The sequence below is a fragment of the Cyanistes caeruleus genome, unplaced genomic scaffold (genome assembly GCF_971803275.1).
Source record: "Cyanistes caeruleus unplaced genomic scaffold, bCyaCae1.hap1.1 HAP1_SCAFFOLD_91, whole genome shotgun sequence".
Lineage (NCBI taxonomy): Eukaryota > Metazoa > Chordata > Aves > Passeriformes > Paridae > Cyanistes > Cyanistes caeruleus.
In genome coordinates this window covers 452454-468816 of record NW_028255895.1, presented here as the reverse complement: position 1 = coordinate 468816, position 16363 = coordinate 452454, and positions in this window count along the sequence as shown.

Sequence of the window (16363 nt, the reverse complement as noted above, 5' to 3'; positions counted from 1 at the left end):
GGGCAGTGCAGAAGTTAAAGCTGCATTTTATGCTCTGTTAGCAAAACACAATGCCAGACCTTCTCCAAGAAGGGAAAAGTGGGTGCTTAGTTACTGGTTTAATTTGGAAAATGTGATTGATAGAGTGTGTTCTTTACAAGGTGAAAGAAAATTTAAACTGGGCAAAAATAAAACTCTACTCTGCTCAGTTTTGGGAGCTTGTTTTACAGCAGCTCTAAAAACTGGCTTTAAGCAAGGAAGTGAGGAAAGAACTAGAATAGACTCCCTCCAGAACCTAGTTGAAATTTTGCAAAAACAATTAAGTGAAGAAAAGAGTAAGATCCATCTGCAGCGAGCAGCCCTCCAGGATGAAAATTCAAAAATGCTGACTCACTAAAGGAAACAGAAGAGGGGGAAACCCCTCTCCTGAATCAAATTTACCCTCCAAAAGAGCTAATTCATTCCAGTAGAAATGATGGACCTGTAAAAATGGCAGAAGAAAAATCAGAGAAAGCAAAGGTGTTAGATGCATTGGTTCTCTTAAGGAAAACCCAGACAAGAGAAAAGAAATCTCTCCCTGCCAGTATTGGTGGTCACTGGAGATAAAGAAGGGGGTCCCCAGCAAGGTAATAGATGGCTTCTCACTTCAAAGTTGAGTGAAGTTGTTTCTAATTGGCACTGTCCCAAGTTCATTGTATGGAATGCCCCATTGGATAACCCAGCACAGCTCCACAGGCTCTGGGCTGTGAGCCAAAGCCGTCTCCTTCTCAGCTTCTGGGAGTGGAGCCCAAAGAGCCTCAGAATCAGGGAAACTGGGAACTCTGCTTCTCCTGGGTGAGCAGAGAGGCAGAGGTTGCTTTTATTTCAAATGCTCACGAGAAATAACAAAACTGGAGACATATTGATTACAGCAATAGTGTGTAGAGAATATTTGAACAGAAGGTGGGCATGATATTTTAGTAAAGGCCTGTCTGCACAAACCAGCCTTTGGTATAAGTCGTGATATTAAAGGCTCATGTCCTTGAAACTTTCCTGAAGCAGAGAGAATGAAGCAAAACAACATCCTTGCGTATAAGAGCAAAAATGTAAACCTGTGTGGATTAACCAAGAGTAACTTGCTTAGCCCGGGGACCCTGTAAAACCCTATAAAAGTGTGCTGCAGATAGAAATAAATGGTGTTCTCCATACTTCTGTGAAGACTAGGCTGAATAGTCTGAGCGGTTTCTCAATAATAGTGGGTCCTATACATCCACTTTTTACTTTTGTAGTTAACACTGGAGCCCAAATTTCTGTGTTGACCAATAAAGACTAGTGCAGGATTTGAGAGTAATATATGGAATAACTAAAAATATTTACCCAGTGGTAGCTAATCCTTGCTCATTGTTAACATCTATAAAAGAGAAATAGAAATGGTTTACTGTACTTGATTTAAAAGATGCCTTTTTCTGCATACCCCTTGACAAAAAAAAGTAGGAAACTGTTTGTCTTTGAGTGGGAAAGTCCAGAAAATAGAAGGAAAACTCAGCTCACCTGAACACGACTCCCACAAGGATACAAGAACAGTCCAACCCTATTTGGAAGGCAGCTGGGGAAGGAGCTGGAGATTTGGACCGAGAACGGGCAAGTACCGAGAAAACAATACCTGCTGTTACGGTATGTTGATGATATACTGATAGCTACAGAAGAGAAAACAACCTGCATAAAGGTACCAATTGAAATTTGAAATCAGCTGGGAATGGGAGGATATAAGGAGCCTAAAGAAAAGGCACAAATTGCCTGGCAGAGTGTGATTTCCCTGGGATGTGAAATCTCACCAAGGCAATGTAAGCTGGGTACTAATTGTATTCAAGCTATTTGTGCTATTCCAGAACCCCAGAACGTGCATGAGCTGCGAGTCTTCCTTGGGATGACAGGGTGGTGCTGCCTGTGGATCATGGACTATGGACTAATTGCAAAAGCCCTGGATGAGGCCCAGAAGACGCAGCCATTTACCTGGGGCAGAGCACAGAAGGAGGCCTTCCTCAAACTGAAGGAGGCATTGACAACTGCTCCGGCGTTTGGATTGCCAGATTTGTCCAAAGATTTCCAGCTCTTTGTGCATGAAAGACTACACCTAGCACTGGGAGTGCTGAGCCAAGGTTTGGGAAGCTGGGAAAGGCCGGTAGGCTGCTTTTCCAAACAGCTTGACAAGGGGAGTGCTGGATGGCCTTCATGCCTGCGGGCAGTTGCAGCCAGCGTGATGCTGACTCAAGAAGCCAGGAAACTCACCATGGGTAGACACATAGATGTCTCTGTGCCACACATGGTGAGCACTGTTTTAGAACAAAAGAGGGGCCATTGGCTATCTCCAAGCAGGATGATGAAATTCCAGGTAATCCTGACTGGGCAGGATGATGTCACACTAAAGACAACTGACCTCTTGAATGCAGCTCTGTTCCTGGGTACCACAACTGAAGAAGGCCCATTAGAGCATGACTGTGTAGAAGTAATAGAGGACACCTATTTGGCAAGAGAAGACCTGAAAGACATCCCACTGGAGCAAGCAGAGTGAGAGCTATTCACAGATGGAAGCAGCTTGGTGGAGAACGGGACCAGATACGCTGGATATGCGGTAACAACAGTCAGTGCAATAGTGGAGGCAAAAGCATTATCAGCAAATGCATCTGCCCAGAGGGCAGAACTGGTTGCCTTAAGCAGAGCACTAGAATTGAGTAAAGGGAAAAGGGGAAACATCTGGACTGGCTCAGAGTATGCTTTGGAGTAGTGCATGTCCACAGAGTGCTGTGGAAAGAAAGAAGACTGCTGTCTGCTCAAGGCACACACATTAAACATCAAGATGCAGTCCTGCAATTGATAAAAGCAATACAAAACCTGAACAAGTAGCAATTCTGCACTGCAAAGGACACCAATCAGGAAACTCCAAAATTTGTGAAGAAAATCGAAAAGCAGACTGGACAGCTCGACAGATTGCTTGAAAAGGGCAAAGAACAATGGCATTGATATCTTTAAAAGTTAATGTATCTCAATTTAATTTGCCTCCAAAACCAAAACATTCCATAGAAGATGAGAAATTGGGACATTTTCTAAATGCACAAAAGAATTCAGAAGAGAGGTATGTAACTGCACAAAGACAAATAGTGTTTACCCCCTTGATAATGACAGAAATTCTATAAATGAAACATAACAAATGTCATTGGGGTGCAGAGGCATTGGTAAAAAGGATGAAACGAAAATTAATCTCGGTACAGATGCTAACTATGGTAAAATCAGTAATGTCAAAATGTGAAATGTGCTTAAAAACAACTCAGTGGCTAGACACAGGCATAGCTAGGGAAGATTAGGATAGGAACAGAATCATGATGACACTTGGCAAGAACCCTCTTGTAGAGTGAAATTTGGCTGGGCCCTAGAGTCTTTGCTCGGTCCTAGAGCAAACTATCAGAATAAAGAAATGTTTTACAAACCTACAGGTCAGGTAGAGAAATTGGCAAGAGTGAGCTGGGAAATATTTAAAGAACTAAATGTACAATTACAATTTATTACTCCTGAAAGAGCATGGAGTGTGTGGGTTTTTTAAGGGATGGATTGATCATTGCTGTGTCCACATCCCAAATGTGACTGCAGATGTAGAACATGACGTCAATCAGTTGCAACAAATAGAGCACAAAGCACAGAAAGAGCAAAAGGATTTGACTACAAGTTGGTTAGGCAAAATCTTCAAAGGGTTAGGGTGGAATGTGAGTTCACGGATTAAATCTATCATTAAGAGTGTGATAATCTTACTAATTGTATTCTTAGCAATTTGGTTAATTTACAGCATCTTCAAGGGAGAAATACAGAAGAAAACATCCTGGAACCAGAAAATAATAAAGGCACTGAGACGAGATCCACCCCCACCATCTTCTGGTTCTCCAGTTCCTGACAGCATCCAGGACAACGTTTACATCAATCAAGGATTCGAAGAACATCGAGTGTAAACTCAGAAACAAAGGACTGTGTCAAGTGAAAACATTTGCACTTATAGTGAAGTGAAAATGCTTTAAAAGGGAGGAATGATAGTAAAAGGTTCTAAAATCATAGAAAATTTGGGGACTCAGAAAGAAAATCAGGCTTGGAAAGCTCAAGATGAGTAGGCCCTGGGAAATGTTAGGCCTTGTGCTTGCTAAAGATCATGTGAAACTGCACCTGTGTAATCAATATATGATAAATGATAGAATTGTTAGATGTGATTAGATATAATTATTGTTTAAAGAACATGAGGAACAATGCTAGGGGGTTGAGAGGGGAACACGAGAAATCCATGCTTGGGTAAAAACAATGCATACAATAGAACAATGTAAGTTTAATAATTAATATCTAAGTTGTATAACGATAGAGTATAAAACACGTTCAACTCAAAAGCAAGATGGGTCAGATTTGGGTCTGTGTACCCCTGACACCCAGAGCTCTTCAATAAAGCACCTGCATATAATCATTGTGTGATGATGTGTGTTCCTGAATGCTAACATTTTCATCAGATTTTCCTGGAATTTTGTGGGATTTTGTGAAATTTTGTGGACATTTTTGGATATGTTATGGATGTTGCTAGAATTTGGTAGAATTTTGAGAAGTTATAGGGAATGTTGTGGGATTTTTCTGGAATTTTTTGAGGCTTTTCCAGAATTTTGTGGGATATTGAGGAGATTTTGTGGGATGTTTCTGGAATTTTGTGGGATTTTTGTGGGATTTGGAGGAGACTTGAAGCATTTTGAGGGATTTTTCTTGGATTTAGTGGGAAATGGTGGAGATTTAGTAAGCTTTTGCAGGAAGTTATTTTTCTTAGTGACCCAACGACCCAACACCTGTGTGCTGCATTACGGTATTTTCTATCCAATCACCTCCTACTACCCAAAAACCCCTAGGAGAAGAACATGAAGAAGAAAGAAGAAGGACAAGAGAAAAACCCTAAATCCTCCATCTTGTCTCTTGTTCTCTAAACTACTTTTTCACCCAGTGATTTAGAAAACTTTCTAATCTACACACTCACACTTTTCCTATCTAACTTTAACATTTGTTTTCATGTATCACCATGAAAACATGCTCATGAATTTCGTATTATATGAAATTCAGTGTTTCTTTGAATCCTAGAACTAAGTATTAAAAACAAGGGGACACACTCAGACTCCAACATGTTATCTACCTTTGACTGATCCAAGGAGCTATTAATCATAATGCTGCCTTAATTAATAGGATTAGTCACCCATGTCTCAGGCTAGAGAGTGAAGACACAGGCAAGCAGCTTAGCAGAAGGTTTTCTAGGAACATAAAGAAGGAATCCAGGACATTGTCCTGTATTTTCCTTTAAAACAGCTCTGAGAAATCCCCAGGATACTCATGTTAGGAGAAAAGTCCTACATGATTTACATGACCCTGCTGAGCTTCCGAGATCAGGCGGGATCGGGCGCTCTCAGGGCGCTCTGGCCGTAGGCGCTGCTTCCCCTCTCAGGAGCGCTCACCTTCCTGCCATGCCCTGCAGCCTCACCAACACAGCCCAGACACGCAGAGCACACAGCCCGGCCACCAGGGCTGCCTATGGCCACAGCGGACTCGGAGCCACAGCCAGCAGCACACAGGCCACACAAAGCACAAAACCCACACCAGGCCAGGCACACAAGGCACACAAAGCACACCAGCCACCTGTGCCCACAAGCTCCTGCCCCTCGCCAAGGCTGCCCAAGGAAAACAAGGCACCTGCCGGGACCTGTGCTACTGTTCAAAGTTATTAGTCTCTGCCATATAACAGGAATAGATGGTCCAAAATTAAATGGCCTCAATGTCACCAGGAGTTCTTCACACAGTGCAGGTGTGACATTTGAAAGCAGACAGACTACAGTCCTTTTTTTCTGTGTAACTTCTGGCTGCAAGTCTGTGGCCATAGGGAGATGCCACAATGTGTCATTTAAAAATCATCATTTTTAAAAGCCCAAACAACCAACCACAGCTTCATCTTTCTGGGAGGACTTTATCAGTTTATTCCATAACAGGAGCACAATCTAACCAAGAGAACACAGAACTGTCATTCCAAATACATGGGCTATGCCCCTTCCACTTGGGCTAAGGGGCTGGATTTCCATCAGAGACCACAAGCCAGGACTTTCAACAGTGTTTGCTGCCTTTTTCTCTAAGGCATCATTTGGGATATTTTATGGCCTTTAATTAAATGTAAAAAAATGCTACCTTTTCAAATACTTTGTAAGGAACTGAAAAGATAAACTTTCCACAGCCAAACAAAAATAGTGTGTATGTCTCTAGATGCATATATGGAGGTGGAAAAAGACAAGAGGATAGAAGGTAAGAAAAAATAGGATTTTTTCTTAATAGGATTTTTCTTAAAATAGGATTTTTTCGTCTGGGATTGGGGGGAGGAGAGGAGGGAGGGGCAGGAATGGGACAGTGCTCCAGGGTCTGTGGCAAACAGTAAAGAAAAATATGGAGAGGTATCAGAGAAGTAGAGGTGTCAGAAAATTAAAGGTGTCTCCAATAACATAACTATTTGAATTTTAAGATGGAGTGTCTGTAGGCAGCTAAGTAGGGAGATGACAAGGATGGGAGTGTGAAAGAGTTAAGGATCAAAGGAATTGCTCGGGATGGATCTATCTGTGAATAGCACTAACACAAGTTTGCTGCCATTTTAAGCACCAAGTGCTCCACTCAGCCATACTTTGAGATCAAGTTCCTGTAAAAGTATATATTTAAGTTACGTATGAGGGCATTTCTTCACACAGGAACAATTTGAGCTATTCCTGCAAAGGCAGGCAGCTCAATATTTGAGATATAGAGTGGTTCTGCAGGGAGATCTGTTTTCTTAGACTGATGGACTTGGAATACAAATATGAGTCCGATGTTTCTTGTGACACCCATGTCTGGAAGTTTACAGTAACCCTGAGGTGATGGCCCTGCTTCAAATTCATGCATTATGTCAATGAAGAACTGTGCACGGACTGGAAAAGCTGCTTAGCCGTATTTTCCCAGGAGACTGAGCTGTGTGAAATCATCTAAGATGAGTGTTTCATGGGGCTTTCCATTTCTGTTCCTGTTGGGAAGGCAGATTGCCTCAGTGAGCTGAGCAGTGAGTCATGAAGGTCACACAACCAAAAAAAAGTGGAAAAAACTATTTCAGTTGGAAGAGTCCTACACCAGTCATAGAATGACAGAATCATAGAATGGCTTGGGTTGGAAGGGACTTTGAAGATCATCTAGTTCCAATCATGCTGCCACGGGCAGGGACACCTTCCTCTAGAGCAGGTTACTCCAAGCCTTGTCCAGCCTGCTCTTGAACACTTTCAGGCACGGAGCACCCACGGCTTCTCTGGGCAACCTGTTCCAGTGCCTCACCAGCCTCACCCTAAAGAATTTCTAACATTTCATCTAAATGTACTTTCTTTTGGTTTCAAGCAATTTCCCCTTATCCTATCACTACATGTCCTTTAAAAGTCTCTCCAGCTTTCTTGGAGCCCCCCTTTAAGGTGCTTTAAGGTTGCCCCAGAGCCTTCTGTTCTCCAGGCTGAACAAACCAAACTCTCTCAGCTTGTCATCGTAGGAGAGGTATTCCAGCCCTCTGATCCTATCCATGGTCTCCAGCAGTCCCATGGCCTCCTTCAGCTGCTTGAATCAATTCAGGGCTGAGCAAAATGTTAAGAATGTTATTCAGCTCATTGTCCAAGTACCTCTCAGACAGGCTTGGAACCATCAATCATCTCTTTAGGAAGCCTGTTAGGAAGTGTTTGACCCATGTCTATTGATAAAAATGCTTGCTAAACCTCATCTAGCTCAGTTTGGAACCATTCCCATCTGTCTTATCACTGGATACCGGGGAGAAGAGATCAGCACCTTGCCTTCCTCAGGTGTTTGGAGAGAGCAAAGAGTTTGCTGCTCAGCCTCATTTCCCCCAGCTGCCAGCACTGCTGGGTAATTCCCCCTTTTGACCAATTAATGATGCTGTGTTTCATTTGCCCCAGCATGACGTTCCCTGGGGGCACACTGCTGACTCCTCTTTAGCCAACTCCCCCAGATCCTTTTCTGTAGGGCTGCTCTCCCCCCACTTCTGTCCAAACCTATACTTGTGTCCAGCTTGACTTTTTTCTTAGTGTTGACCTCTACAATTCTGCATCACCAGCAGACTCTGCTGATCATGTCCTCACATGCTTCTGCTAAATTTATTTGGCCCATCTCAGCTTTTATCCGTGTATCTACTTGTCCAAATTAGAGGATACATATGAAAATATTTCCCAGCCTTGTTTGTGCATTTATCACGGTCAAATACATCCATTGCTTTGAATTGAAGAAGTATTTCAATAGGTGAATGAAAACTATCAGCATTATACAAGGCAAGGTAGAAATGCAAATTAGAGGGAGAAGTTGGTTTTAAAGACACAAGCGATTAGGGCCAGTCACATCGGTTAGTTTTGATTGCAAGGCCACAACTTAGACCTAGTGCTTGGGATTTTCCACAGAAGCATTCAGTCTGGCTTTGATGACATTGAGTTATGAGGCATCTACTCTTTTCTTCATGTTTTGATTTACTGGCCATTCACTCCATATTAAAAAAAAAAAAAAAAAAAAAAAAAAAAGTTTGATAAGTATTTTCTCCTGAATTTTTGTATCTTTTGTACCCATAGTATTGTTTGCTGCTAGATGAAAGAGTTATTTCATATCCTGTACTTTTACCCTGAGAAGGCAGTTAGAAACTATGATCAAATAACCCCTCAGTCCTCTTTTGGATAAGTACATTGATCTCTAAAAGATCTATTTAAAGAGTAAAACTGGTGGGGGAGAAGGCAATGATCATTTTACTTGCATGCTCCTGTAATTACTGATGCCATGAGAAAGATATTTATTACAACAATATGTATGGAACTGTACAACGTACAGAGAAATGTGTGCTCTCCAAATTTACTTGGATTATCTCAAGGTTTTTCCTAAGACTGCATTTATCTTGCATTGCCTTGACTGTCAATGCATCATTGCTTTTATGTTCTTAGAGGAGCAAGAACGAAGACACTCTGAAATGGTATTAGAATTCCAACCTGGATTTCTTCCAGTGCTGTTCAGCATAAGTAATTGAAACCCAATATTGTATTTTTATATACTCTGGAGCATTTCTTCCAAGGGGCAATTTCTACTCACTTACTGTTGTGTAGGTTATAAATGACATTCTGCATTTCTCCGGATCCATTCTTTTAACCTGGGATTGAGATTTTCTGAGGTGGAACAAGCCCTTTGGAGTTGGGATTGAGCCCTTTTGGGGTCAAATGGAGCTGTTTTGCGTGGGATTGAGTTGTTCTGAGGTGACAGATGGATCCCTCCTGGCTTTTGGAGTGCAAAGAGATGGAGATGGGAAGCAAACTGTGGCCAAAGGAGAAGGATAAGCAGCCAGGTGTATTGCCAAGGTGGATCCCAGGAATGTGCCCAAGGTGGCTCCTCCAGTGGGGGATGGAGCTGCAGCAGCGCACGAAGCTCTTCCCGCACTCGGGGCACTCGCAGGGCTTCCCTTCCGTTGGTGTCGGGTCAAGTGAGAGCTCTGTGAGAAGCTCTTCCCACACTGGGAACACTCGTGGGGCCTCTCCCCGCTGTGGATGCGCCGCTGCTTGACCAGGTTGCTGTTGTGCTTGAAGCCCTTCCCGCAGTCGGGGCAGCGGAAAGGCCTCTCATCCCTGTGAATCCGATAGTGCCGGAAGAGAATGGATCTGTTGGGAAACCTCTTCCCACACTGAGAACACTCGGAGATCCCTGTTCTGCTCTGGGAGCGCTCCTGGTGTTGATCCCAGTCCCTGTGCTGGCCTCGCTCTCAGTCTCGGAGCAGTCCCGGGGCACTCCCGGAGCCGATTCCGGTCCCGGTGTCGATCTCAATGGCGCAGCGGTGCCGGTCCCGGTCTCAGTCCCGGTCCCGGAGCGGTGCCGCTCTCGGTGCCGGTGCCGGATTCAGTCCCAGTCTCAGGCCCGCTCTAGGCCTCAGTCTCGGTCTCGGTCTCCATCTGGGTCTCGCTCCCAGTCCCGGTGCCGCTCGAACCGAGCCCTTTTCGGGTGATTTCAGGTCCCTTTTGGGCGTTTCAGGCCACTTTGGCTGATGTTGGGGCCCTTTGGGTGATTTGAGGCAAAACCAGCGACTTTCAGGGTGGACCTTGCACCCATTTGGGAGATCCCAGGGTGATTTTAGGCCATTTGGAGTGGGTTTGACACCGCTTTGGGCATTTTTATGCCCTGGTGGTTGCACTTTGGACTCCCTGGGATGATTTTAACCCCATTTGGCTGATGTTAGGCCAAACTATGCGGATTTAGTGCGCAGTTTAGGTCCCTTTATATGATTTTGCTTTTCTCCTTTGTTTATTGAAATTTCAGCAGTTTTACCACTTTTTTCCCAGCTTTTTTATCAAAATCTTCATAAAGATTGCCCCAGATATTCTCAAAATCCTACAAAATTCCAGAAAAACTCCACAAAATTCCACAAAAATCCCACAAAGCCTCCTGAAATTCCCACAAATTTCCAGAAAAATACCACCAAATTCACCAAACAGACACAAAATCCTGAAAATTCCAGAAATATCTCACAAAATTATAGAAATATCCCACAAAAATCCCTGAAGCTTTTAAATGACCCACAAAATTCTTTAAAAAATTCACAAAATTCCACAAAACCCCCAGAAATTACAGAAAAATCTGATGCAATTACACAAAATTCCTCTAAATTCCAAAAATATCCCAAAAATCTACTCTAATTCAAAAAAACTCCAGAAATAATCCAGAAAAAAATCAAGTGAAACACCACAAAATTCTTCAGGTTTTCTCAACATCCACAAAATTCAAGAAAAATCCCAGGAAATTGCAGAAAAATATCAAAAAATTCCCTGAAACTTCTCAAACCACAACCAAATTCCAGAAATATTTGATAAAATCTGCACATATTCCCAAAGAAAATTTAAGAAAAAACCCACAAAATCCCCGAAATTTTTTCAAAACCCAACCAAATTCCTGCAACATCCCACAAAATCTCCACAAATGTCCACAAAATTCCAGAAAAATCCCACAAAATTCACTAAATTTCCTCAATATCCCACAAAATTCCAGAACCATCTCACAAAATCTCCACCAATTTCCACAAAATCCAGGAAAAATCCCACAAAATTCTGGACAACCCCACAAAATTGCCGAAAAATGCCACAAAATTCCCTCAATCGTCTCCAAACCCAACCAAATACGGGCAACATCTCACAAAATCTCCACCAATTTCCACAAAATCTAGGAAAAATCCCTCAAAATTCTTCCCAAAAAATTCTGGAAAAGCCCCACACAATTCCCTAAATCTTCTCAAATTTCTACCAAATTCCTGCAACATCCCAGAAAATCTCCACAAATGTCCACAAAATCTAGGAAAAATCCTGCAAAATTCTTCAAGTCTCCTCCAAATCCCACAAAAATCCCACAAAATTCCAGCAACATCCCACAAAATCTTCTCAATATCACAAAAAATTCTGGAAAAGCCCCACAAAATTCCAGGAAAATCCCACAAAATTCTGGAAAAGCCCCACACAATTCCCTAAATCTTCTCAAATTTCTACCAAATTCCTGCAACATCCCACAAAATCTCCACAAACGTCCACAAAATTCAAGAAAAATCCCTCAAAAATTCATTAAATTTCCTCAATATCCCACCAAATTCCAGAACCATCTCACAAAATCTCAACAAATTTCCACAAAATTCAAGAAAACTGCCACAAAATTCTTGAAAAGCTCCTCAAAATTCGAGAAAAAAACCACAAAATTCCTTAAATCTTATCAAAACCCAACAAAATTCCATAGACATCTCCCAAAATCTCCACCAATTTCCACAAAATTCAGGAAAAATCCCTCACAATCCTTCAACTCTCCTCGAAATCCCACAAAAATCCCACAAAATTCCAGGAAAATCTCACAAAATTCCTTAAATTTTCTCAAAACCCAACCAAATTCCTGCAATATCCCACAAAATGTCCACAAATGTCCACAAAATCCAGGAAAAATCCCACAAAATTCTTGAAAGCCTCTCAAAATTCCAGAAAAAGGCCAAAAAATTCACACAATCTTCTCAAAACATTACAAAATTCCTGCAACATCTCACAAAATCTCCACCAATTTCGACAAAATCTAAGAAAATTCCCTCAAAATTCATCAAGTCTCCACCAAATTCCAAAAAATTCTGGAAAAGCCCCACACAATTCCTTCAATCTTCTCAAAACCCATCCAAATTCCTGCAACATCTCAAAAAATCATGTCAAATATCCACAAAATCTAGGAAAAATCCCTCAAAATTCTTCAAGTCTCCGCCAAATCCCACAAAAATCGCAGAAAATTCCAGCAACATCCCACAAAATCTCCTCAATATCAAAAAAAATTCTTGAAAAGCCCCTCAAAATTCCAAAAAAATGCCACAAAATCCCCTAAATCTTCTCAAAACATTTCAAAATTTCACAGACATCTCACAAAATCTCCACAAATGGCCACAAAAGACAAGAAAAATCCCTCAAAATTCTTCAAGACTCCACCAAATCCCAAAAAATTCCAGAGAAATTCCACAAAATTGCAGAAAAATGGAACAAAATTCCCTAAATCTTCTCAAAACCCTATGAAAATCTGGAAACATCCCAAAAAATGTCCACAAATGTCCACAAAATACAAGAAAAATCCCTCAAAATTTTTCAAGTCTCCTCCAAATACCAAAAAAATTCCGCAAATTTCCAGCAACATCCCACAAAATGTTTTCAATATCACAAAAAATTCTGGAAAAGCCCCACAAAATTGCAGAAAAATCCAACAAAATTCCTTCAATCTTCTCAAACCATTACAAAATTCCTGCAACATCTCACAAAATCTCCACCCATTTCCACAAAATCTAGGAAAAATCCCTCAAAATTCTTCAAGTCTCCTCCAAATCCCACAAAATTCTGGAAAAGCCCCACACAATTCCCTAAATCTTCTCAAATTTCTACCAAATTCCTGCAACATCCCACAAAATCTCCACAAATGTCCACAAAATTCAAGAAAAATCCCACAAAAATTCATTAAATTTCCTCAATATCCCACAAAATTCCAGAACCATCTCACAAAATCTCCACACATGTCCACAAAATTCAAGAAAACTCTCCCAAAAATTCTTGAAAAGACACTCAAAATTCCAGAAAAATCCCACAAAATTCCCACAATCTTCTCAAAACATTACAAAATTCCACAGACATCTCCCAAAATCTCCACCAATTTCCACCAAATCTAAGAAAAATCCCTCAAAATTCTTCAAGTCTCCTCCAAATTCCAAGAAATTCAAGAGAAATCCTCAAAATTCCAGGAAAATGTTACAAAATTCCTTCAATCTTCTCAAAACCCTACCAGACTCCAACCACATCCCACAAAATCTCCACAAACGTCCACAAAATTCAAGAAAAATCCCTCAAAAATTCATTAGATTTCCTCAATATCCCACAAAATTCCAGAACCAGCTCACAAAATCTCCACACATTTCCACAAAATTCAAGAAAACTCCCACAAAATTCTTGGAAGCCCCTCAAAATGCCAGAAAAATCCCACAATATTCCCTAAATTTTCTCAATACTTTACAAAATTTTACAGACATCTACCAAAATCTCCACCAATTTCCACCAAATCTAAGAAAATTCCCTCAAAATTCTTCAAGTCTCCTCCAAATTTTACAGAATTCAAGAGAAATCCTCAAAATTCCAGGAAAATGTTATAAAATTCCTTGAATCTTCTCAAAACCCTACCAAACTCCAGCAACATCCCACAAAATCTCCACAAAATTCAAGAAAAATCCCTCAAAAATTCTTCAAGTCTCCTCCAAATCCCACAAACATCTCACAAAATCCCACAAAATCTCCTCAATATCCCACAAAACTCTGGAAAACCTCACAAAATTGCAGAAAAATACCACAAAATTCCCTCAGTCTTCTCAAAACCCAACCCAGTTCCTGCAACATCTCACAAAATCTCCACCCATTTCCACCAAATCTAGGAAAAATCCCTCAAAATTCTTCAAGTCTCCTCCAAATCCCACAAAATTCTGGAAAAGCCCCACACAATTCCCTAAATCTTCTCAAATTTCTACCAAATTCCTGCAACATCCCACAAAATCTCCACAAATGTCCACAAAATTCAAGAAAAATCCCACAAAAATTCATTAAATTTCCTCAATATCCCACAAAATTCCAGAACCATCTCACAAAATCTCCACACATGTCCACAAAATTCAAGAAAACTCTCCAAAAAATTCTTGAAAAGACACTCAAAATTCCAGAAATATCCCACAAAATTCCCACAATCTTCTCAAAACATTACAAAATTCCACTGACATCTCCCAAAATCTCCACCAATTTCCACCAAATCTAGGAAAAAAATCCCTCAAAATTCTTCAAGTCTCCTCCAAATTCCAAGGAATTCAAGAGAAATCCTCAAAATTCCAGGAAAATGTTACAAAATTCCTTCAATCTTCTCAAAACCCTACCAGACTCCAACCACATCCCACAAAATCTCCACAAACGTCCACAAAATTCAAGAAAAATCCCTCAAAAATTCATTAGATTTCCTCAATATCCCACAAAATTCCAGAACCAGCTCACAAAATCTCCACACATTTCCACAAAATTCAAGAAAACTCCCACAAAATTCTTGGAAGCCCCTCAAAATGCCAGAAAAATCCCACAATATTCCCTAAATTTTCTCAAAACATTAGAAAATTCCACAGACATCTCCCAAAATCTCCACCAATTTCCACCAAATCTAAGAAAATTCCCTCAAAATTCTTCAAGTCTCCTCCAAATTCCAAGGAATTCAAGAGAAATCCTCAAAATTCCAGGAAAATGTTACAAATTTCCTTGAATCTTCTCAAAACCCTACCAGACTCCAGCAACATCCCACAAAATCTCCACAAAATTCAAGAAAAATCCCTCAAAAATTCTTCAAGTCTCCTCCAAATCCCACAAACATCTCACAAAATCCCACAAAATCTCCTCAATATCCCACAAAACTCTGGAAAACCTCACAAAATTGCAGAAAAATACCACAAAATTCCCTCAGTCTTCTCAGAACCCAACCAAATTCCTGCAACATCTCACAAAATCTCCACCCATTTCCACAAAATCTAGGAAAAATCCCTCAAAATTCTTCAAGTCTCCTCCAAATCCCACAAAATTCTGGAAAAGCCCCACACAATTCCCTAAATCTTCTCAAATTTCTACCAAATTCCTGCAACATCCCACAAAATCTCCACAAACGTCCACAAAATTCAAGAAAAATCCCACAAAAATTCATTAAATTTCCTCAATATCCCACAAAATTCCAGAACCAGCTCACAAAATCTCCACACATTTCCACAAAATTCAAGAAAACTCTCAAAAAAATTCTTGAAAAGACCCTCAAAATTCCAGAAATGTCTAACAAAAGTCCCACAATCTTCTCAAAACATTACAAAATTCCACAGAAATCTCCCAAAATCTCCACCAATTTCCACCAAATCTAAGAAAAAAATCCCTCAAAATTCTTCAAGTCTCCTCCAAATTCCAAGAAATTCAAGAGAAATCCTCAAAATTCCAGGAAAATGTTATAAAATTCCTTGAATCTTCTCAAAACCCTACCAAACTCCAGCAACATCCCACAAAATCTCCACAAAATTCAAGAAAAATCCCTCAAAAATTCTTCAAGTCTCCTCCAAATCCCACAAACAACTCACAAAATCCCACAAAATCTCCTCAATATCCCACAAAATTCTGGAAAACCCTACAAAATTGCAGAAAAATGCCACAAAACTCCCTCAGTCTTCTCAAAACCCAACCAAGTTCCTGCAACATCTCACAAAATCTCCACCCATTTCCACCAAATCTAGGAAAAATCCCTCAAAATTCTTCAAGTCTCCTCCAAATCCCACAAAATTCTGGAAAAGCCCCACACAATTCCCTAAATCTCAAATTTCTACCAAATTCCTGCAACATCCCACAAAATCTCCACAAATGTCCACAAAATTCAAGAAAAATCCCACAAAAATTCATTAAATTTCCTCAATATCCCACAAAATTCCAGAACCATCTCACAAAATCTCCACACATGTCCACAAAATTCAAGAAAACTCTCCAAAAAATTCTTGAAAAGACACTCAAAATTCCAGAAATATCCCACAAAATTCCCACAATCTTCTCAAAACATTACAAAATTCCACTGACATCTCCCAAAATCTCCACCAATTTCCACCAAATCTAGGAAAAATTCCCTCAAAATTCTTCAAGTCTCCTCCAAATGCCAAAAAAATTCAAGAGAAATCCTCTAAATTCCAGGAATTGCCACAAAATTCCTTCAATCTTCTCAAAATCCA